The sequence below is a fragment of the Protopterus annectens genome, chromosome 13.part0 (genome assembly GCF_019279795.1).
Source record: "Protopterus annectens isolate FY-2018-M chromosome 13.part0, PAN1.0, whole genome shotgun sequence".
Classification (NCBI taxonomy): domain Eukaryota; kingdom Metazoa; phylum Chordata; order Ceratodontiformes; family Protopteridae; genus Protopterus; species Protopterus annectens.
Window position 1 is genome coordinate 333,965,809 of NC_056747.1, and position 24,665 is coordinate 333,990,473.

The following is a 24,665-nucleotide window of genomic DNA, read 5'->3' on the forward strand; positions in this document are numbered from 1 at the left end:
GGGGATCTAAAAGTTGGGGGGTAGGGTGGAACTGATCACAGTAACGACAGTTGAGCTTAGGCTACAGGACTCAATAATAGATAATGATGGTAGGGTCACAGTTGCATAGGGACTATAAGACAAACAGAAGTTATGTACATACCACAACACTAGCTCCATGCTGTCTTCTTCTGTCTGTCTCAACCTACAGGTTATCAGATTTGAGGATGGCAGTTCAGAATATTTGGCTCAGAAGCTTCAACTCCTCTCCCATAATGATCTTCATGACTAAATCTTCTTAGGTTGAGTTTGCCCCATCATACCCGACATGTACATAAAGTGACCCCCTAAAGGGAAAGTGAGGCCAAGACCAAAGGGTCTCAACAGACTTTGGGCTGGCCCATGAGATCAACCTAGAGCAAAAAATATGATTGACAGTTTGGAGGGGGGGAGGGAAGGATTGTTGAAATGGACAGAAGAAGGCAACATAGATCTAGCATAAAACTAAGTACATAACGTTTGTATCCAGTATTGTCTTTTTCATCTGCTTCAATCTGTATGAATGAGTCTCTACCCAGAAAAACTTGGTGGTATCAGGAAAGAATATTCCGCAAAACTGTGGAGGGAAAAGAAGCCCTAGATCCGGACTGAATGTCAAGTTTTTAATGGGGCACAACAGTGTGAGTGTTTGACCAGGCAGCTGCTGCATAAATATCATCTGAAGAAGTATAATAAAAAAAAAGGCTGTTGAAGTAAACACCTCCCTAGCAGAATGGGCTTTTTGTATGACAAGTAGGGATAAGTCCTTTGAGGTATAAACAAAAGAAAATGCAGTCAGAAAGCCATCTGGACAAAGTGACCTTGGAAACTGAGTTTCCAAACTTAACTCTACAGTATGACACAAAAAGTTGGTCTGATGTTCTGATATGTTTGGTCCTGTCCAAACAAAATCTCAACTGTCAGTGAAGATCCAAGCAATGAAGCATATATCCAGCCTTATTACTGAAATTTGAGAAGAAAACTGGCAACTGAATTGACTGGCTCTGACTGGACTCAAAACCTACCTTAGGCAAAAAGGAAGGATTGGTTCACAATGAAACCCTGTCATTGTAAAAATGTACGATAAGGTGCGGTAATGGATAAAGCCTGAAGTTTGGAAACTCATCTGGTGGAAGTTATTGCAATTAAGAAGTGTTTTGATTGACAAATGATTTAAACTCCCAGTAGCAGCAGGCTCGAAGGGGGCCCTATTCAAGGGTTAAAGAAGAAAGGGCAAGTTCCATGGTGTAATCAGATCCCTCACTGGAGGTCTCAAAAGGTACCTTTCCAAAAGGCTTTAAACAAACATAAAGAGGCAACTGACTTATGGCATTATTCCACAAGGAAATCTGAAATGGCCACCAGGTGAACTTTAACAGAACAGCTGGTCCCAGAAAATCTAAAATTGCATCCAACAAATCAGAGAAGGGATCCAAACCCTTTAAAGTGGCCCAAATGGTAAAAATGTTTTCACTTGCAACCATAAACCATTTTAGTAGAAGGATTATAAGAAGATGAGAGGATATGCACACAACTATCAGAAAGCTTGGAATCTTTGGCCATCAACCTGAGGAATTTCAGATTTGGGTGAAGCTGGCCTGAAGGGTAGAAAATCGGATCTGGAATGCGATCCAGAAGCCATACTGGGTGCTGTAGATGAGGCCATAGGAAGGGGAAATTACTTGATTATCAAGGGTATTTGAGGATAAGCATAAAGGAGACCTGGGAACCAAGCATGGAGTTTAACATCCCTCAGTGTTTGCCCCTTGGGAGGGATAAGGGGCAAAAAAACTATTGCATTTGGTGTTGAAAGGGGTTACAAACAAATGTTTGGCCCCAGCAGTTGAAAATCTATGCAGACACTGATGGATTGAGAGACCACATATGTGGCATCAGATCCTGGTTAATCTGCCTACTTGAATGCTGGATTTCCCCAGGATGTGCACTGCTAAAAGAAAGCACTGACAGGACATTGCCAATTGCCAAACCCTCATGGTCTCTAAATACAAGGGGTAGGATCAGCTTCCCCCTTATTTCTTTATGTAAAAGACCAGTGCCATGTCGTCAGTCTGGATTGAGATCACACCTTTGGGGAGACAAGTCATGTAAAGCCTGCAATGATAGGAGTACTGTTTATATCTCCAAAACACTAATATACAGATAAGCCCCTATCTGGAACCAGGTACCTTGTACTGTCTTCCCTTCATAATATCCACCCCAGGATGAAAACATCTGTGGTCACTGTGGCCATCAGTTTGGGAACAACAAACGGACATCCTGAGGCAACACTGTTTGATGTCAGCCACCATGATATGCGACAACAGCATATCCTGGCAAGACGAATCAGAGAGCTCATAGGGTTTAATGTCATAAATCACTAAATGGAAAGAGTCCAGTGAAGAAACTCCATGAAGTACCTGGTTAAAGGAACAGAGAGACTGCAGCAGCCATCAAGCTGAGAAGGTGAAGAACCAAGGAAGCAAATGGCCTTGGAAGCAGCAGAATTTGATTGGCCTGAAGATGTGTGGATGAGAACCATGTGGGAAAAAGTCTGGCAATCTGGCTGGCCATGTCCAGATGGCAGATGATAAATTCTAGAGCTTGGTCAGGTTCTAGGTTGGATTTTTGAGAAATTACTGTAATAACTAAGGGCAAGTTCAGATGGCACAGTCTCTCACTTGAAGCAAAAATACCCTTGAAATCACTGTAGGGAGTCAGTTTTTCAGGTACAGAAAGACCTGGAATCCCTGCAGCCTAAGCCAGCCTGTCACCACTGCCATGCACTTGGTGAACACCCAGGGGGTGCTGTGTTGAGGCCAAAGGGCAGTGCTAAAAACTAGTAGTAACTGCCTCCTAGCCTGCAGCATAGGAACCTCCTAGAATGCCTTGCTATCTTTATGTGATAGTAATCATCCTTGAGGTCCACCAAGCACATCCAATAGTCCTTCCTCAGCAGAGGTACAATGCACTGCACCATCACCATCTGAAACTTGACCTGTTTGACAAAACATGTTTAACTTGCTTAGGTCCAAAATGGGCCTGAGGTCCTTGTTTTTCTTGGGCACAAAACTAATCTCGAATATACCCCAGATCCTCTCTGGTCTAGCAGGTACTCTTGGATGACACGTTTTGTGAGCAGCTTTCCAGTCTCTGCTGCTGCCTCCCTTCACTGATGGAGTGGCACATCTAAAAGGAATTTTTGTCTCAAACTTGGGATAAATGTTGTAGCCTCTGGAAATGGCTTTCAACACCTTGGCATGCAATTTGATTGCCTCCCAAGCTTGAGAGCAGGAGGTGGAGAGCCAAGCACCCCCCGACTGCTCAGGAGTGCTGAAAGGGCTTACCAGAGAAAGGTCCCCCAAAGTCTTAATTCTGTGGACTCCCCCCTACCCCTTGGGAGGCATCAGTTGAAGATTCCCCCATGCTACACGGGGAATCTTAACCAGAGTTTCTTGAGCAATTTGTTGTGATTTATAGAAGAACAGCAGTTTCAACCCCCTGGTTCCGAGAAAGGGTCCTTTGAAGGATGGAAAACTGAACTCCCACTGCAGACAATATCTTGCCTTCATATTCACCCTAGTCAGTGTGCCCTTAACTTTGGGGAAAAATAAAGTTGACCCATCAAAGGGGGTAGTAAGGAACGATGCCTTGAAACACTTCACAAAATTACACAGAAGCATCCAGCATGTCAACAAACTGCTATGTCAGAGCCTGCTGTCCAGGACATACCATCTGCTGCAATGGAAATCAAAATCATGGAAATATTTGATATGGATAAAAAGGTGGCCAACTCATTCCCCAAGGATTTATGAGACTCGACTGCTGGTTGGGATGCCACCGAGTTGGAGACTTTATTGATCAAATCCCTCTGAAGTATAGTCATGTGTGCCATAAAGTTCAAGCACTGAGATCAAAAGTGGCTGAAGCATATGTGCGCTTTCCAAATCAGTCCAGTGCTTGTGAGTCTGTGTTTGGGGGAAGAACCAATGGACTCCAGAGTCCTCACATCATAGCTGCAGTAACAACAATAGTAACAACAACAACATCAATGGCAGGAATCTTGCTCCAGTAAGACCTGTCCCTAGGAGGGACCACAATTTTGTCAGGCTTACATGGAACTGATTACACCCCATTGGGCTCTCTCCATGCCTCCTGGACACGAGGTCAACAAGTGCGTTAGTAGATGGTACTATCGAAGACATGGATGGGACACATCAAAGGCCTCAGGAAAGACTGACTGTTCGGGAGAAGGAATTTTGGTGGTCCAACCCCCACATTGTCATATGGATTCAAGGAGGTCAGTTAAGGGTATCTCTGGGAATTCATGTGCTTCCTTTTACACTGATGCTTTCTATGCCCCTCCCCAGGGGAGAACCTGGGGAGGTCATAGCAATATTGCTAAAGCCCTGGTTATGTGGCTGCTCAAAACTTTTTTGTGCAGGCTGTCCATGAATAAGTTCATGTACTGCCAAACTTCCAGGGAGATGAGAAGATTGGGATGTATCTAACATCAAGTGTGATGATCCCATCTCTGGGTGAGACAAAGTACTCTCCACAACATCAAATTCTTATGCTGAGGCTGGATGGCTAGGAAAAGACACCCTTGATCTGCAAACCTTACAGAGATCCCTACTCCAGCCACAAACCAAAGTGGGTCTGATGCCAAGATTGGCGCAAAGCTGTCAAGGGTTGAACAACCCAGGAGCAGGGACAACTCTGACAGTCTCAGATTTGATCCCAACCATATGACTCCAGGATGCCAATGGCTCTCTGACAGTACCAGAGTTGAATACATCAGGGACATGGCTGATGGTGAAATCAGCCAACATATCGGCATTGATGAAGGCACAACTGGTGTGAGTCATCAGACCCAGGGTCATCAGTGCAGAAGGATGGACCAGAAAAGGAGCAACTAAGAATGGGGCAAGTTGGCCAGCTCTCTCCACCCTTGGAGCCGAGAGATAAGGAATGACTCCTACATTAGTCTGGTCTTTTAAGATGGTTGGCATCAACTTGTCCAAAATTGACTTTATAATCATCTTTGTGGACTTTGCAGACTTAGAAGACTCCAACAAGGACAGCTTGTCAGGTTGGTGCAGGGTTTTCCCAAATTCTTGCACACTGAGAGGAGAAGACAGGACCACATGAGGAGAAGACTCCAGATCTGGAGTAAAGGCCAGGAAGGATGACTGGGGCCACCCAGATTCCTGTGCTGCCAACAAAAAGGGCTTGGGAATTCAAAAGGTAGTGAACTCAGCAGCTCTGATGCCGGAGTCATCAATAATGGTGATCACTACCAGGAAGGTGCCAACACTGGATCTGCAATGAGAGCTGAGGAGGCAGAAAGGCTTGGAGTTTTTGGCTCATCATCAACAGGAAATTAAACAGGCCACTTCTTGGCATCTTTATCTTTTTCTTTACCTTTTTCCTTTATCCATGTCCTTGACTCTTTTTCTCCACAGACCTCTTAGATGGACAGTGTGAAGCAGAAGCCTGGGAGACAGTTAAAGAAGAGGCAGGAAGCATCCCCTTCATAACTACTTTGGCCCTGTGATCAGACAAATCCCTGTCCCCAAGAGAAGAGTAGGCCTGGCAGTCAGCACCTAAATGGGAAAACCCCAAACAATAATCCTAGCTTTCATGGGAGTCCTAAGGGGCAGTTTATGACTAAACCCTCAAGCATTTTAAAAAGCCCAAAGTCTTGTCCAAAGTGAAAAAGAAAATCATAGCACACAAGCAGAAGTTATACAAAGTAGCAATAAATACAATAATTACATGGAAGCTACATAAAGCTCAAAGGGCTAGAACTGTGGAAATTTGGAAGTTAGGAGAAAAGAAAGTGATAAAGACTTTTAAAATTTTATTTACCAGTAATTTAAAAGGATGGGAAGCAGCAACATCTTGGAAGAAAGCCGAGGTGGCTGTACTACCTACAGACAGTCAGACTCAGCTTCATATAATTCTATTTCAATCTTAAACCATGATTATAAAAGTGTTTATGTCTATACCAGCAAAACAAATAGGAAAAGTGTTGCCAAAATTGCTAGATATGTATTAATGCCATTTTTGAGAGGGGAGGCAAACATCTGACATTAACAGAACAAAGATGATCCAGAGGAAGCAGAATGTTAGAAAATACCACTGCTGCTGGCCTTGATGAAGAGAAGGCATTCGATAGAGTAAGCTGGGATTTTGTGAGTTGGGCAATGGAAGCATTTGCATTCCCTGACACAATAACAAGGTCAATTATGATATATGAGGGATTGGAGGCAAGAATTAAAGAGGAAGGTTTCCTCTCTAAGTTGTGTTCGAACAGAGGGATCATGCAGGGGTGTCCCCTTTCCACTTTGATATTTGCTTTATATTTAGAGCAACTGGCAAAGAAAACAAGGAATTCAGAAAATACAGATGCTCCAAACCACCACACAGACGACTTAAACACAAACAGTGGAAAAATAAGAAAACCACTGCCTGTGGTAAAGAAACAGCACTCACTTTAATGTTTCCACATTATTAAAACATAAAGTAAATTAACATGCAAAATTCACGGACTAAACGTTTTCGCCTGATAAAATATTAAGGCAGCATCAGAGTCAATGAAAACATCTTTAAGCTCTACTTAAATAACACCAGATCTTTAAGTCAATCATTACATCATTTCCTGCCATGTCAAATTATGTGATATGAAGAATAAAATCTCTAATAAATAATTAGTAAAAATGTTAAAACAGTTAAAAGTTAAAAATAAGATATCTGGAATGCAACGTTAATGGTAAATGAAACAAATCTTTGCAAAAGGTAGATCATAAACACTTTAAACCAGATAAAACATATCCATCAAGTATAAATTTCACATAAAAAATATGGGACAGCGTGCTTGACGCTGAACTGAAAAACAAATTAGGTGCAAAACCTAAAGTTGTATATAGCAGGGGCAGAAATATCAAGGAAATACTTGAACGTGACAATGAAAAATTTAAAAAGACCTACATCTCTAGAATGAGCAAATGCAGGGCATGCAGTAGTTGTAGGTTTATTAATGACAGTCCTTATGTGACTATTGAAACATACAACAGGACAATGCAGTGTCCTGGATGCTTCAACTGCAATACAAAAGGAGTTGTATATATTGCTACATGTGTGTCATGCCCTGCATTCTACATAGGCAAGACCATCAGAAGGTTGCATGACAGAATTCTGGAGCATAATAAAGATATAAGAAAAAGAAAAGAGACTAGTGTTTTATACATGCACACTAGAGAATGCAATGAGTATAAAAAAATTATATTTTTTGTGATAGACAAAACAAAAGTAGGAATGAGAGGTGGTGACCATGAATTAGAACTTTTAAACGAGTTAGAATGGCAACTTAGATTAAATGCCAAAGAGAAGCCAGGCATTAATGACAATACATCTCTGTTGTGTGTTCTAAAAAGGAGAGCAAAAGACATTTGAATTTTTTTTATGTGAAGTTTATACTTGATGGATATGTTTTATCTGGGTTAAAGTGTTTACGATCTACCTTTTGCAAATATTTGTTACCATTTTTACAACACGTTAAAGGAATTCAGAAGATGAAGGATATAACTGACATGGTAATCACTAAAAGCTGGCTTTATTTGCAGATGATATTATTTTGTACCTGATAAATCCAGAAAAGGACATTTCAGTGTTGTGGAACATTTCAAGACAGTTCAAAGTCTATTCAGGATACACAAATAAAGAAGATAAAACAAAGGCTATAGCTATAAACTGTGTACCCTCACATGAATTGGTTCAACAATGCTCATATCTATGAGGACACAATAAGATGAAGTATTTATGAGTATGGATTAAAAAGGCTTCTGTCATGGCAGCTAAGGAAATGTGGGAAGAGACAAAACGAAAGATAATATAAAAACTGAGAAGCTGGAAGCTCATGTTTATGGATATGGATAGTAACCTAAGCAGTGAACATATTTTAAGTTCTTTTAGTTTTATATACAGGTCAGGCATACTTTTATCAGCCAGGTGAGATGCTGTAGACAATAACTAGTTAAGAGTTGAACAAATTTATCTGGGAGAGGAAGAGGGCAAGAGTTAAGCAGGTTAAGTCGATCTTTCCAAAAGAACAAGGTACTTTAGGATTACCTGATTTGAAGGGATATTTTAGAGCTATGCAGTTAAGGCTAATACATAACGCAAGCAGAAGGTTATAATTCAAAATGGAAAGGGATGATTATGAAGTGGGGGGGGGGTCAAGAAATAAAGAGTCTTTTGAATGCAGATCTTAAGGAGAATAATAACAACCATACAGAATATTACATTCATAATATGTCAGAAAGTATTCTAAGAACTAAGACAACACAAGAATGGAGAAAGGAGATTTTAGCAATACTGATGAATGCAAGTAGGGGTATAGAAAATAGGCAAGAGTGGGCTGGAATTTACCGAAGAAAACTGGCAAAGGAACCATGGTATTGAGAGCAGTAAAAACATGAGATGAGGCCAAGAAGCTGTCGGGACTACAGGCTAGAGACTGTCTTCCCTAGTAGGGACTGACATCAGAGTACAGGCAAAGAGAAAGGGATATGAGGATCTTAAGCAAACAACCTATTCTGGCAGAGTTTTTAGTTGAATCTAAAACAGAAGTTGCTGTTAAAAAAGAAGTAATTAGTGGGACATATAAACTATTGCACAATAACTGTAAGAATCAATCAAAGGAAAAGACTGGGAACAGAGACTGGAAAAGCAATTTAGAAGAGAACAATCAAAGGAAATATGTATGGCTCCCAGGTATTAAACAAAGTCCAGAAGGTTTAGGATTTTTACCTGGAAGTATTTGCACAGGTATTTTTATACTGCAAATAAACTTCAAAGCATTTCTCCTCAGACAGTTAAATGTTGGAGGTGTGATGATGATGAAAAAGGTAACTGGTAACATATTTTTTGGGGGTGTAACGAGTTGGCAGATTTTAGAAATTCTACATAGAGGACTCTGTCAGAAATATTGGGTGAGCAAATGGCTGTAACTAAGGAGAGGATTCTTTTGAACTGGGATCCAGGATCTGAATTGCCTAGACATAGTAAGGCCTTATTAAGTTATTAATTCCATTGGCTGCCAAAAATGCAATTACTAGAAAATGGAAATCAGCATCTAAACCAACTGTATTTGAAGTACTGAGTATTACACAACAGATAAAATAACTGGAAGAAGGATCTTTACAAAAGGGAAGGAGCAAGTTACATAGAAATAAATGGAAACTGTGGGAACAATACATGCAGAGTAATGTTGAGGAGAAGGAGTGAGGTTTATGATAATGCAGGAATTCAGCAATTTATATAATGTTAGACTGATGACAGTTACACACAAGGAAAATATATGTGATGTATAATGTCTGTAAAAGGAGAAATATCAATATGGTTTGTTTTCTTTTCTGTTAATGTTATGTTTGCCAATGCCTTAAGTGATAATGTAATAAAAGCGTTTAGAAAATAAACTCATAACAGCAAATAAAAGACACTTATTTAATAAATAGTTGAAACTAAGAAGATTTAACAAGTCCTTACCAATTTAACTCTAGGCTAAGAACCAAGTACAGATAACAGAGAAAGACAGTAAAATGGCAGGCAAGAGCAGTGCTGACACATCCAAACTAGCAAGAAAATATAATCAAAAATATGTACTAAAAGCCACAAACACTTATGTCCAATACAGCTATGGCAGAAAGCTTTTGACACTGAAGACAGGCAAATGCAGAGCATTATGAGCGAGAATTTGGAGCTTTGGCGATTTTGAAGTGCTAGCCTTGAATTAAATTGAATCAGATAACCTCCAGGTTGAGGCAACAGAAAAGACAACATTGGATCATTAAGATTACAATGTCATCAATATATATGTCGCTGAGGGTCAGTAAGCAGGAATACAAAGTAATAATACTTAACATCCTGACTTTTCATGGAGTGTCAATACTGTATGCCTGTGATACTGCAATATTTTAATTTCAAAAGGGGATGTCAAGTAAAGGCTACCAAAGTAGATGGATCCCCAGACTGGAAAGTATGTAGATGCGTATCTAAATAGTACAGGGTTGGTGTATGTGGCCATGGAAAGGGATTCTCCCCATAAATTTGCATACACCTTAGGGAAAACCTTTGATGACTGTGACACTAGACAGAGCACACATTTAGGGGGAGAATTTGTACCTGGAGGAGAACTGGCAAGTTCTCCCCATCACCTTATCAGATCACTCACCCTTAGAATTTACATTAGGAACACTGTAAGGGTTTTAATAGACAAACATTAGAGATACAGAGTATATTATCTGATACAAAGAGGATTTGAGAAAAGTTGAAAGGAATGATTAGTGGCAGAGATAAGGATCTAAAGAAACAGAGTACATGCTTGGTGCAGGATGGGACTTGATGAAAACTTTTAACTAAATTAAGATGTCTGTCACAGAGGACTGGGGGGGAGGGAAAAGGCCCTTTAAAAGCTTAGGTCTGACATTGGACAAGCAGGAATGTATTAGAAAGAAGGAGAAAGTAAAGGAGCTACTAGATATCATATGGGAGTTTAAAAAGGAAGGGATAAGCAATAAATATTTTAAGATACCTCCAGTACATCAAAGCCCTGGCTGTGAAATTAAAATAGCAAAAGATAGAGCAATCAGTAGAATATCTTATACTGAAGGACACAGGAGAAAAGATTAGAAACATTGTGGACATTCTAGAAAGAGTTTCATTGTTTTCATACTACCTTACACATAGAACAGGGAGGGTCAAGTAAGAGGATAGCAGTAGAGAGATTTCTCAATAAGCTACAGCTACCCACACTGGAATGAGACCAAGCCAATTTGTTGGCTAGAAAGGTGTCAAAGGAGGAAATAAAAAATACAATAGAAAGATTGACCTAAAGGAAAACTCATGGAACTGATGACCTCCCATTGGAACTGCAGAAAGGGCTGGGAGACACCATTTATAAATCACTAGCCATGCTTTTCAACAAATATTAAAAATTACTCAGCATCTTGGAGGAAAGCAGTGGTGGTGGTAGTAATACCTAAGAAAGGGAAAGATAGTGGAAAGCTTCCTATTATTGACCAATTTCAATTTTAAACCACAATTATAAGAGACGTAGTGCTATCTTACCTAATCAGTTAGCAAAGTTTATCCCAGCACTGTTTAATAAGAATCAGACAGAGATTAATAGGGGTAGTGGATATTTGAGAATATAATTCAGGCCCAATAATCACTGAAAATGCAAGGATACAGCATAAGAAAGTGGTGTTGTTCAGTTTAGATGCTAAAATGGCATTTTTGTAGGGCTGAATGGGCCTTTCTAGAGAAAGTTATGGGTACGTTTGGGTTGTGTTGGGGAAATATTTGCTAGTCTGATCATCGCAATTTACTATGCATAAGAAGCAAAAATTAAAACATGGCCTCTCACACTCAATAGGCATTCACTGGAGTGCTAGGCATTGGTGCATGCAGTCCCCAATTCCATTTGCCCTGTATTTAGAACCTTTGGTGGAGTTAATTAGGCAGGCAGATATTAACGGGTTTCGCCTGGTAGATGAAGAACACAGGTTGGCAGCAAATGCAGATGATTTACTTTTCCTTCTAAAAGATCCCTGAGAGGACACAACAATGCTTTATGCATTGCTGAAGGAGTAGAGAGAAGTAATGGTCTACAAAGTGGAAGCACTAGTTCTTAATGAGTGGCCCCTTTTCCAGGTACAACTATAATATCCAAAAGTTTGGAGAGAGAACTATTTTTAGAACTTAGGGATCTGGTTCTATGAGTCTCAGCAGGCTGCTCAGGAAAACACATTTAAGCTACAGTTAGCTAGAATGAGGACACGTGAAAAGATGGAAAATGTTACAACTAGAATATGACCAGAAGGTCCAGATCATAGCATATTTTATGCTCCGGTTATAGGTCTATCTTTTTCAGGCCTTTACAGGCAGGCATCAACCCACAAAAATGCAAAGTTTTAACAATAGTGCACTGGATTTTGTAGAGCTTCCGGAATCACATTCTGGAATCACAGATGATTGAAAAAGTTGACTACTTTTATTACTGCCATCACCTCTTTGATGTTTATGTGTTTTGATTTGGCTTTTTTGTTTCAAACCCCACATACACTTTTACCCCCACAGACACAGCCCCCGAGCAAAGCCTGAGCCATTTATTTAGACTGTAGTGGACCTGTAAGGAAGAATGGGAGACTTGGATTCAGATAAAAATGGTCTCTCTACCAAACCAATTCTCTTTTTACAAATCTCAAAACTGAGACTTTAAAAGTCAGGTAGTGTTCAGTATAGATTTTGGGTACCACTGAATCTTTCTCATAAGGAGTCTGGCTAGAGGAGTCATGAGTATCAAAGATACCACAGATCCTAAAATCTTGGGAAATTCCTTTACTAAAATCCTCAACTGAGTAAAAAAACTCAGGAATACACCTAGATACAGAATTATTTTTTTCCTGTGGGAGATAATTTCTTTGAACAGTTACATCCAAGAGGCACCCCAGCATACTATTTATGGGATAGAATTAGACAAGATTTCTGTATGTTATCCCATAAACAGTCTGTGATCTCTTACCCAAGTGAGAGATTCTTGACACTTTGAAAAAGACACTGAAATATAACAAACTTGTCTATATAAAGAAAAATGTGAATATCTTGCAGTAAAGGTGTAAACATAAGTATCTACTTCAAGAATAGATTTAGAATCCAGACCCTTGAAGAAAGTTCCTAAAGAAGCAGCAGCACTAGTAAACCATGCTTAAAACGGAGCTAGAAACTGCTTACCATGAAAGGAATAACAGAAGGAAATAGCCCTGGATATCCAATTAGAAACAGTATGCTTGAAAACGGGAGCACCCAAGCTTTTGTCCTGGAAAGACACAAAAAGCTGATCTGACTTCCTGATAGACTTGACTTTGTTCAAATAAATCTGAGCTGCCTATGCATATCCAGGGAATGCAGGATATTCTCCCTTATCCTGAGGAGAAAGAAAAAAAGGTAGGCAAGTTAATGGCCTGATTCAAGGAAAGCTCATTAATAACCTTAGGCATAAAAGAAGGATTAGTAAGTACAGCAAATCCATCCCTAAGAAAAATAAAAAAGGAGGAACAGACAATGCAGTTTGCAACTCTGAAACCCATATAGCAGAAGTTAAAGCCACCAAGAGCATTGTTTTCCAAGTAAAAAAATAAAAATAAAAAAAGTAGAGGAAGTAGACTCAAAAGGAGATAAGGTAAACTTTTCCATAACATAATTCAAGTTCCAAGAATGTGGGATAGTTGATTCCCTGCAGACTGCTCTGTCAGATACTAGGTGAGCGGGTCTATATCACATCATCGAATACACGAATATCGAATGCTCACATGAGCAAATATTCACGTACTTGAAGTTTATGAATTTTTTTGCGGTACAGTGAAGATCGGGATTTTTGCCTTTTCCTCACTGTAATCTCAGAGTAGGAATATATATTTAGCGGAGGGTGTGGGGGGCTGCGCCCCCCCCCCCACAATACAGTTTTTGAGTACATGAATATTTGCTCATGTGAGCATTCAATATTCACATATTCGATGATGTGATATAGATGTGGGTGAGCAAACTGGTGTAACTAAGGAAATTATATTTTTGAGCTATGATGCAGAATCGGAATTGCCTAGACATAGTAAGGCCTTGCAGAGTATATTTATGGTGGCTTTCAAAAAAGCAATTACTAGAAAATGGAAATCAAAGTCTAAACTGACTTTACTAGAAGTAGTGAATATAGCAAAAGAGATAAAACAACTGGAATTGGGGTCTCTACAAAAGGGTAAGAGCAAATTACATAGAAAAAAATGGGAAGGGTGGGAACAATACATGCAGAGGAGGAACAAGGTTTAAAAGAAGGCAGGATCTGAATGAGCTATCTAATGCCTGACTGACAATGACTGCATAGATTATAAGTGTGTATAATGTTTGCAACTAAATTTATCTCAATATGGATTGTGATGTATAATATTTGCAACTAAAATAATGCCAATATAGTTTTTCATTTATATACATGTTTAATTGTTTATGTCATACATGATAATTTAATAAAGACAAGGATGAGACAATACAGTTTGCAACTCTGAAACCCATATAGCAGAAGTTAAAGCCACCAACAACACTGTTTTCCAAGTAAAAAATAAATAAAAAAGCAGAATAAGTAGAGTCAAAAGGAGATAAGGTAAGCTTTTCCATTACATAATTCAAGTCCCAAAAAGGAGGGATAGCCGATTCCCTGAAGACTGCTCTGTCAGAGATACTGGGTGAGCGGGTCTATATCACATCATCGAATATATGGATATTGAATGCTCACATGAGCGAATATTCACATACTCAAAGTTTATGAATTTTTTTTTTGTGGTACAGTGAAGATCGGGATTTTTGCCCTTTCCTCACTGTAGTGCGATCTCGGAGAACCGTTTTCGAGTACATGAATATTCACTCGTGGAAGCGTTCGTTATTCACATATTCGATTATGTGATATAGACGCGGGTGAGCAAACTGGTTTAACTAAGGAAATTATTTTTTTGAGCTATGATACAGAATAGGAATTGCCTAGACATAATAAGGCCTTGCTGAGTCTATTTATGTGGCTGCCAAAAAAGCAATTACTAGAAAATGGAAATCAAAGTCTAAACCAACTTTATTAGAAGTAGTGAATATAGTAAAAGAGATAAAACAACTGGAATTAGGGTCTTTACAAAAGAGTACGAGCAAACTACATAAAAAAATGGGAATGGTGGGAACAATACATGCAGAGGAGGAACAAGGTTTAAAAGAAGGCAGGATTTGAACGAGCTATCTAATGCCTGACTGACAATGACTGCATAGATTATAAGTGTGTATAATGTTTGCAACTAAACTTGATCTCAATATGGATTGTGATGTATAATATTTGCAACTAAAATAATGCCAATATAGTTTGTTTTCATTTATATACATGTATGACTGTCTATGTCATACATGATAATTTAATAAAGATGTTTCTTGTTTAAAAAAAGGAAGGATAACCCTTAGTGGTGGTCTAATGTGTAGGACTCTTTTTAAAAAACTGTTTGACCTCAAACTAAGATGAAAGTGATGGATCCAAAGGTAGAGAAATAGAGGTGGATGACAGATGTGCTTTAACAGAAGAGATCAGAAAGCCAGCCCATCACTAAGCAACTCCCACAAATCAGCTAGAATATCAGGAATACCCCGTTGATAAAGGTCCAGGATTCTTACTTTGGCACCATAAGGAACATATTTTTATATAGAGACATAAGATTTCCTTGTATCTGGTTTTTTGGCTTCCTGTAAAACTTTAAGCACAATCTCATAAAACTGGTGCCTAAAAGGAATTAAAATTCTATCACCCAAAAAATTAGGTTCAAAGTCTGTAGACTGGAGTGAATTAAACAGCCTTTGTTCTGTGTGAGCAAGACCATCCTGTAAAGTAATTTTTGATGATTGCCCCTAGCCAAATGAAAGAAGTGGGCTCCAGTACTGGCGAGGCCAAAAGGGAGACATCAACAATATTTTTGGTTTGTCCCTGATCTTTTGAAGGACCTTGGAAATCAAAGGACATGGAGGGAAAGCATAAAAGGAACCTCATTTTCCACGGAGAGGTCATGACATCTGTTCTCCAAACCTGAAGGCAGGGTAGTTTCAAACAAAACAGCCTGACCTATCTGCTGTGTATGCAGGCCAAAAGATCTATCTGAGGAATACCTCACTAATTGACAATGTCCAGAAAGACTTCTGCATTTAGCATCCATTTGTGAAGGTTTGTTTTGGATCTGCTAACATGTTTTTCCCCACTGGTATGTGCAGAGCCTGGAGAGAAGAGTTTGTGTTGAATGGTTATTTTCCAAGATATCAAAGTCAACATGCAGAGGTGATAAAACTTGATGCCCCCCCCCCCAGTTTGCTGATACACCACACAACTGTGGTGGTGTTTGTGAAGATCCAAAAAAGACTCAGAGTTTGGACATAATGAAGGAATTGAAGAGTTAAAATAAGAGTGTTCATTTCCTTTATGTTGCTGTGAACTTTTCTTTCCCTTTGAGACTATATTCGGACACTATTCCAAGGAATAAGCACCTTATGCCACACCTCCCGCATCTGTGTAAACAAATACTGGTAAAGGGAAAGAACCAGAATAGGCACTACTGGATCAAGATAAAAGTTCCATCTTGACAAAGGGCAAGAGATAAATGTGGAAGGTGGAAGAATCATTGGAAGCAAGGATTAAATAGTTAACATCTGAAACTCAGCACTTTCAGAAAGGTGTTAAGGAAAGAAAGATCAAAAACAGGTTTAAAGTGCCCTCCTTTCTGGGAACCAGAAACAACCTTGAGTAAAATCCTGTTTTCTCTAAATGTAAGGGAAAAATATTCTATTGTACCCTTAGTATGTAGGTCTCAAAAGAAGAGTAGAATAAAATTAATCTGGCTCTGGGTGTGTGTGGAAAAACTGAAGAATGAGAGAATGCATTCCAAAACATTTTGTAACCCCCCCCCCCTCGAATGCTGCACAGAACTCATTTGTCTGATGTTTCTGACCGACGACTGTCAGAGAAAGGGAAATTTTCTGAGATAAAGGAACCTGAAGAAGACCAAGGTGGAAGAGACTGGTAACAGGAGACATAGTCGCAATGAAGTTGATTTGTCGAGAAAGGATGGTTTTGAACCCCTGAATTCTACTGAGACTTTTCATGAAACTGTCTTCTGGGAGGTCCCTTACCTTTGTGAGATGAATTCAGATACATATGAAGGAAAAGATCAGCTTTGCAAGGTTAATTTTTTTTTCTGAAAGTTAGGAAGAAGAGAAAGAAAGATTTGTTTGAGGTTCTGCATGACCTTACTCTTTTCATTCAAGGTCTTGAAAAGCTCTGCAGCTGCAGAACCGAAAAGATACTGCCTATCCAAAGAAGAATCAAGCAGCTTAGCTTTAACATCTTCATGCAAAAGCTAAAGGCTAAGCCAGAAAAACTACAAAGAACCAAACCAGTGGAGCCACCCCTGAAAGAGGCATCTGCAGCAGCATAACTGCACTTAATAGAATGCCTAGCAACTTGAAGGATACAGCTAAGAAGAGTTAATGCAGAATGCTTAGCTTCTGATTCACCAACATCTGACAGCACTTCACCCAGGTTAACCAAAACAGACAAAATGTACCTGACCATACGAGTCTGGTAAGTAATAGCTCTAAAAGTTAAAGTGGCAGAAGTATAAACTTTTTTGCCATATCTACCAACTGCTCTTCTCTATTGAGCTGACGGCAAAATATTAGAAGAAAGTGTCTTAGCTTGCTTTTTAGTGGAAAGAGGATGCACATATGGATCAAAGGAAGGGTTCCTGTATAAGAACTTAACCAAATCTGGCATCTTGTAGAACCTGCCAGGGGCAAGTAGCTGATAATCAGAACTAAGGGAAGCAGTGGAAAAAGAATCTAACAAAGCTTTTAAAAAAGGAGGAATGGCAGGAAAAAGAAGTTATGTCTTACCATATTGTTACATCTGTGTTGTAGATCTTTGTAAATTCATTACCATTAGGACTTCAGTTCCGTCCTCGGAACCGATACGGCCGTTTCCAAGCTCGCACCAGCCAAAAACTCTCAGCTAAGGCCTATCCATAATGCCCCTTTCCTAGTTACTCCAGATCGAGTTTGCCCACCCCTATATAATAGAGGTAGTAATAGAAAAATAGCAGAAGGCTCTGTCTGAGCAAAACCCTAACCAGGAGTTCCTAAAGTCCACCAGGAGTCCAGGCAGGGGGAAGGAGGGCGGGAAGTAATGAATGAACAAAGATCTACAACACAGATGGAACGTTATGGTAAGACATAACTTCTTTATCTGATGTTGTAAATCTTTGTTTATTCATTACCATTAGGACCGAGTCCCCAGCTATTTGCGTCATGGATGGCTCTAAGGAAGGATATTCCTGAACACCATAGAACCAAAAGATGCTCGTCCCCTGGAGGCCAAATCCAATTTGTAATGAGATATAAAGGTATGAAGTCTTGCCCAAGTGGCTGCTGCGCAGATATCATCCATAGAGGCCCTGGAATGAAACGCTACAGAAGTAGCCATAGATCTGGTAGAATAAGCCTTTATTCTGGAAGGTAAGGATAGCTTATTCTGTTGGTAGATAAAGGTAATGACTTTTCTAAGCCAGGAGGATAAAGTCACTTTGGAAACAGGTTTATCCAATCTGGGTCCTGCAAAGGCCACAAACAACTGATCCATCTTCCTGAAAGATTTAGTCCTGTCCAAATAACAACGAAGCTGCCGATGCACATCAAGGGTGTGCAAAAGTTACTTCCCTCTATTAGAATACTGAGGGAAGAAAACCGGCAGGTCAGTAGATTGGTTAATGGAAAATCCAGAAATGACCTTGGGCAAGAAAGAAGGGTCAGTACAAAGGGACACTCTATCCGTGTGGAAGATCAAGTAAGGTCTCTTGACACTCAAGGCCTGCAGCTCAGATACTCTTCTCACTGAGTTAAGTGCTACTAGAAGTAAGGTTTTCCATGACAAAAACTTTAAATCACATGAATCAAAGGGCTCAAAATGAGGACCTGTGAGAGACTGAAGCATCAACGTCAAGTCCCAGGATTCTAAGGGAGGCTTGATCGGAGGTTTAACGTGTAATACTCCTTTCAAAAATGTCGTACATAGGCACTGTGACATAATCGAAGAATTATCAAATCCATTATGAAAATTGGCGATAGCTGCTAAATGTACAGTAATCATTGATGCTGAGGCTTCTGCATGTAAAAGAGTCGTCAGGTATTGAAGGATCTTTTGAATAGACATAGAGAAGGAATCTATGTTCTGATCTTTGGCCCAAATAGAAAACCTAGTCCATTTACTAGAATAAACTTCCCTGGTGGAAGGTTTGTGTGAAGCCAGAAGAATTTCACAGACAGGAGATGGGATGTCAGGCAGCCTGGCAATCACTGGAAGTGGATAAACCAAGCTGTGAGCTTGAGACTGTGGAGATTCAGATGAATTAGTCCCTGAGGATGAGATAACAGGTTTTGGGAATGATTCAGGATCCACGGTCTGTGAATCAGATGAGGCCATAGAAATGGGAACCAGACTTGATGGGGCCAATAGGGCGCAATGAGGATCACTTTTTTTTCTCAACCTCTGAGCTTTCTGGAGAAATTTTGGAATGACGGGAAACAGGGGAAAGGCATACAGAAGACCCGGGGGCCAATCATGCATTACAGCGTCCCTCTGGAGTTCCCCCTGAGAAGGGATCAGGGCAAAGTAACTTCTGCATTTGTTGTTTAGGGGGGAAGCAAACAGATCACAGCAAGGCTTGCCCCAGCGTGGAAGATCCGATCTGCTGTTACAGGGTTGAGGGACCACTCGTGAGGCATCAGGGTGTTCCTGCTCAGATTGTCCTCAATAAGGTTGGAACTCCCGGGAATGTCGCCTAGTGCCAAATCCTCATGGTTTCCTGACACAGGGGGTAAGACCTGGTTCTACCTTGCTTGTTGATATACAAGATGACTGACATGTTGTCTGACTGAATTGCAATGGTCCCAGAAGGTAGGGATGCATGGAATGCTTGCAATGCTAAGAGAACTGCCCTCAGTTCCAGGACATTTATGAGCAAATTGGCCTCCATGGGGGACCAGGTGCCTTGGACTGTCTTTCCGTGGAAATGCCCCCTCCCACCCTAACAGAATCATCCATGGTCACAGTGGCTGTGGGCTGGGGAAGACAGAATGGTCGACACCAAAGACTCGTTTGTGGCTTCATCCACCATAGCATTTCTTCCTTGCAATGGTTTGCAAGGCGTATCATGTGGTCGAGTGGGTGAGTTAAAAACGACCATTGTGTGGAAAGGAGCCACTGCAGGATTCTCGTGTGCAGTCACACCAGTGGTACTAACATAATGGCAGCCACCATGGAGCCTAAGAGTTGCAGTACAAGACATGCCGGTACATAGGACTGAGGAAGAAGGTCTTGGATTTGGTATCTTATTTTCGAAATCCTGTGAGGGGTGAGAGAAGCTTGACAGGATGTTGTGTTGAAGACTGCCCCAATAAATTCCAGTGTCTTTGTTGGGGACATTTGAGATTTGTCCTTGTTGACTGTAATCCCCAAGCGGACAGCAAGACCTTGAGTGTAAGAGAGGCTGCGGACTAGGAGATTCCTGGTCGGAGCGGAAAGGAGCCAATTGTCTAGATATGGAAACACCTGCCATATATTTGGTGAACACTCGGGGGGGGGGGCTGTCGAGAGACTGAATGGCAGTGCCCTGAAGCCTCCGGGAGCGGTGATCCATCTTTATGTGGTAGTACACGTCCTGGAGGTCTATAGAGAACATCCAGTTGTCCCTCCCTAGGAAGGGAAGAAAAGACTGTACCATGACTATCAAGAATTTTTGAGGTTTGATAAATTTGTTCAGTAGGCTGAGATCCAGGATTGGTCTCCAGTCCCCTGTCTTTTCTGGCATTAAAAAGAATCTCGAGTAAAACCCGGATCCTGTCTGGTCTGGTTGGATGACTCTTTCTTAGTAGCTTTTCTATTTCTAAGGCTGCTAATTTCCTCTGATTGGGTGGTACATCAGGGATTTGTTTGACAGGTCTGGGAGTTAAATCGAATGGTATTTGGTAGCCTCTGGATATTATTCTCTGCACCCAAACATCGGTAGTAATAAGTTGCCAGGCTGGTAGGTGGAGAGAAAAATGACCCCTGACTGCTTCCAGAGGAAAGCAATTGGGCCACTGCTCAGGAGCGCTTGTAGGGTCTGCCAAAGAAAGAATCTCTAGCGCCCTGGTTACGTGGACCCCCTCAAACCCGAAAGGGGCATCGTCCAAATGAGTTGCCCCCTCTGCCCCGAGGAAATTTAACATACATTAATAACTTTAGACCTATAGCAATCTTATCTCCCCTCACCAAAATACTTGAAAAATGTATTCAAAAACAATTGATAAACTATCTCCTGCAGGAAGAACTCCTATCCCCTACACAACACGAGTGTCACAAAAAGATGCTTAGGATTTCTTGAACCACATTTTTCCTCCCTTCTGGTTCCTGGATTAGGACCTCTGGGGGTTGGAAAGGCATATGCCCACAGCAGACAAGGTCTTTCAGTCTTTTTCACTTCATGCAAGTGTAACTCGTACTTTGGGTCCCAAAAGTGCAGATTCATTGACAGGTGCATTGATGAAGGAGGATTTAAAGGGGTCTGCGAAGTCACAACCGCATCCAAGCATTACGTCTCATGACAATGCCTGATGCGGCAGCTCGAGCTGCCCCCTCGGTGGTGTGAGATATCAAACGCATCGAGGAGTTTGAGATGGATTCAAGGGTAGCTAGCTATGAGAAGACAGTTTCATGCACCTCATCAGGCAGTACCCCCGCCAAAGAGGAAGACACTTCAGAAATTAGGTCTTTTGGAGTTGAGTGAAGTGTGCCAGACAGCTCAGCGACCGAATGGCGAAGGTTGCTGAAGCATAGGTCTGCTTCTCCAGTCTGTCCATTGTCCAAGACTCCCTGTTTAGAGGATGGACAGTGGAACTATCTTCCACCTGTTCCCTCTTGGTGGCCGCTGCCACGACCATGGAATCAATCATCAACTGCTTGGACCAGTGGGACTGGTCTTCAGGTGTAGATAAAATTTTTTCTGGCCTCCGGAGGACAGGTTCTACATTGTCCGGGGCCTTCCAGGCATGCTGCACAATGAGCTTAACAAGGTCATCTGCCAGTGGGGTCACCCAGGAAGTAGATGGCTGGGCACAAAAGGCCTGCAAGAACACAGATTCCTCAGAAGAAGGGTTAGATGACTTCCAGTCTCCCCGATGCTTGAGGATTTCGAGAATGTCTCCGAATGAGACGTCGTCTGGGGGAGACCATGGTGATCCTTCTCCCTCATCACAATCGGTGTCTTCAGTGACAGATTCCTCCAGGGAATCAAGGTGCTTCCTCTTGCACCATTTCTTCCAGGGTGGCTCCCCAGTGGGATCTTCTGAGGAGGACTCCGGAGAAGGGGTTCCATTCTAAGAAGAGTCTTGCGGCTCCTGTGCCTGGGATCCCAAAACAGGGGGTTGGGACAGCTGCATGCTGGGGGGGGGGTTTGATGCTGATGTCAATGGTGCTGTCTGCGAGCCTGCGGAAGCAAGCACCCTCTACATCACCTGGAAATCAGGTCCACCCGAGAAGGGATGGGAGCCTGGAACCAAGAAGAACAACCTCGGAACTGGGGTCACACCCCGCCCTGAGGAGCCCACCTCCAGGTGAAGAGCTCCGAGAGAACTGGAAGCCATCAGAGTCATGGACATAGATGATGCCAGCAAGAAAATAGGTGCCGGGATAGGTACCAAGGTATGGACGGTCCAAGCAGTGCTCCAAGAGAGCATCAGTTCCACCAGAGCCAATGCAGCAAGGGTGGTTGGTGCCGACGGGGGAAAAACTGCTGTCGGAGCAGAGACATTATGCACCAGGGGGGACATCGGTACCAAGATCTCTGGGACCTGGGTAGAGGCTGGAGGAGGATAAACAGGGGAAGATGTAGTAAAAGATTCTGAGCCAAGATGGATGGAAGGTCTAGCTGGAATGGGCAATCCCCTAGCTTCCAGAAGCTGGTCCACAACCCGCACTAGGTCTAATTCAGAAAAACTCTTAGCAGATCTAAAGGAGGCTGCTGAAGGAGAATCAGGTCTTTCTAGAAATGGGCTAAACCTCTGCCCCAAAAAAGGTTCGTAAGTTGGAGAGTATCTTGTCCTTGGCAGATATTCAACTTTAGGTGCCGATGGAGCTGAAGAAACTATCGGCACCATGGCCGGGGATGGGGCCGAAGCAGGTACAGTCATAGGAGCCAATGTTGGATCCAAGGACTACACCGAAGTCAGTGGTGCTGAGGTTGAAACCGAAATAGGGGTGAATATCATAGACGGCATCGAGGGAGAAGATACAGAGTCTGGTGCCAAAGAGGTCTGTGCCGAGGGTGGTGGGGAAGTACGGAGCTGACTCGGCTCTGTAACTGACGGAGATGCAGGAACTAAGTGACTCCGTTTCTCTTTGTTTTTTGGTCTTTGGAGGGGGTGAGACCTCCGACCCAGATAGAGCCTCCGAAAAAGGTGTCTTAATCAAACCTTTTAAAATAAGCTTATTTTTACGTTCTGCTAGTGTACAATTACTAAAACTAGCACAGATGTCACAGTCAGTTTTAATATGGTCCACGCCCAAACAGTAGACACAATGAGCATGTCCATCCAAGTTGGGCATCATACGCCCACACCTGTCACACTGTTTAAACCCCAACTTAGCTTTGTCTGACATAGTAAGGCAACAAGGCTATCCTAATATAAAAAACAAAAGCAGGGAGAGAATAAAGTGAGAGAATACCAACGATGGTATTTAAAAAATACCACAAGTGGTAAGGAAAGGCGTACCCAAGGCAGGAGAAAGCGACAGTATCAACAATGGTAGAAATTTGATTACCAAGGTAAAGGGTAGGGAATAGAAGTAGGTTATAGGTAACAGTGAGAAAAAGTTAAACTGACTAAAATATAAGACGTTTCAAGGAGAAACTATATAAAGAAAAATCACAATTTTCCACTCAGCTTTGAGAGAGATGGCTAGCAAGTCTGATGAGGAATGCGGCAAATGAGATTTGGATTAACTAGGAGAGGGGGCCTTATGGGTAGGTCTTAGCTGACAGTTTTTGGCTGGCGTGAGCTTGGAAACAACCGTATCGGTTCCAAGGACGGAACCAAAGTCCTAATGGTAGTGAATAAACAAAGATTTACAACATCAGATGGTTTAGGTACACCCATTTCCAACTGAGAGTATAACAGCAACTGAAAATGCTGCATTACTTTCAAAATGGTAATCCCAAAAAAAAGTTCCTTCAAAGGAGAATCTAGGGATAAAGTATCTTCATCATCCAAAGCATAGGTCACAGGGGAGTGATATTGGGAAGAATAAGCCAGGGGATCATCTCTATCAAAATCCAATTACTCTTCTTTGTCTGACTCCTCCTTTTGTCGTTTGATGGGGGGAAAAGAAGAAAATGGAGAAACAGCAGGAGCAGGACAGAAAGAAGGTGACTTTAAAGACCTAAAAGTCTTAAAAGGCCCTAGGTAAAATCCTTCCATTCCTGCTGAGATCTTCAGGTAGTCTGAGGAGAAACTATGTTTAGCCTTTTGCATTTTCTTACAAGTGCTGTCTGCCTGAACCATATGAGAAGGCACTGAGGTCAGACATCCTTCAGTCAAGGTAATGGGATCTTCTTCCCTAACCATGATTTGAAGTATGCAGTCAGGGCCCTCCAAAATTACAAGCCACAGTTCCCTCTTCTCAGCCAGAGTGAACAACTGGTTGGATGTGAAGGGCATGCAAGATGGCTGCGGCATATCAGCCACTGATGGGGTTATGATGGATGAAACAGCAGCAGATGCACAGTCAAGGGTCTCATCAAGACACATTACTATGACGTCCTGGTCCAACTCAGCAGCAGAAGTCTCTAAACCGAGTTTGACTTCTTTAGCATCAAAGGAACATTGGCTGTCAATGACTTCATCATCATCTTACCTTGGATAAGTACTTTGAATTTCAATTCTCTATATAAATTTTCAAAGACAGATAACTACGCAAAATCTTAGGCACAAAT

General features: G+C 41.4%; 1 protein-coding gene across 3 annotated transcripts in view; it reads right to left on the reverse strand.

Moving 5' to 3' along the window:
* CRLF1 (cytokine receptor like factor 1) overlaps positions 1–24,665 on the reverse strand; it is an 866,778-nt gene that overhangs the window by 652,640 nt on the left and 189,473 nt on the right. The gene's annotated exons all lie outside the window — the stretch shown is intronic.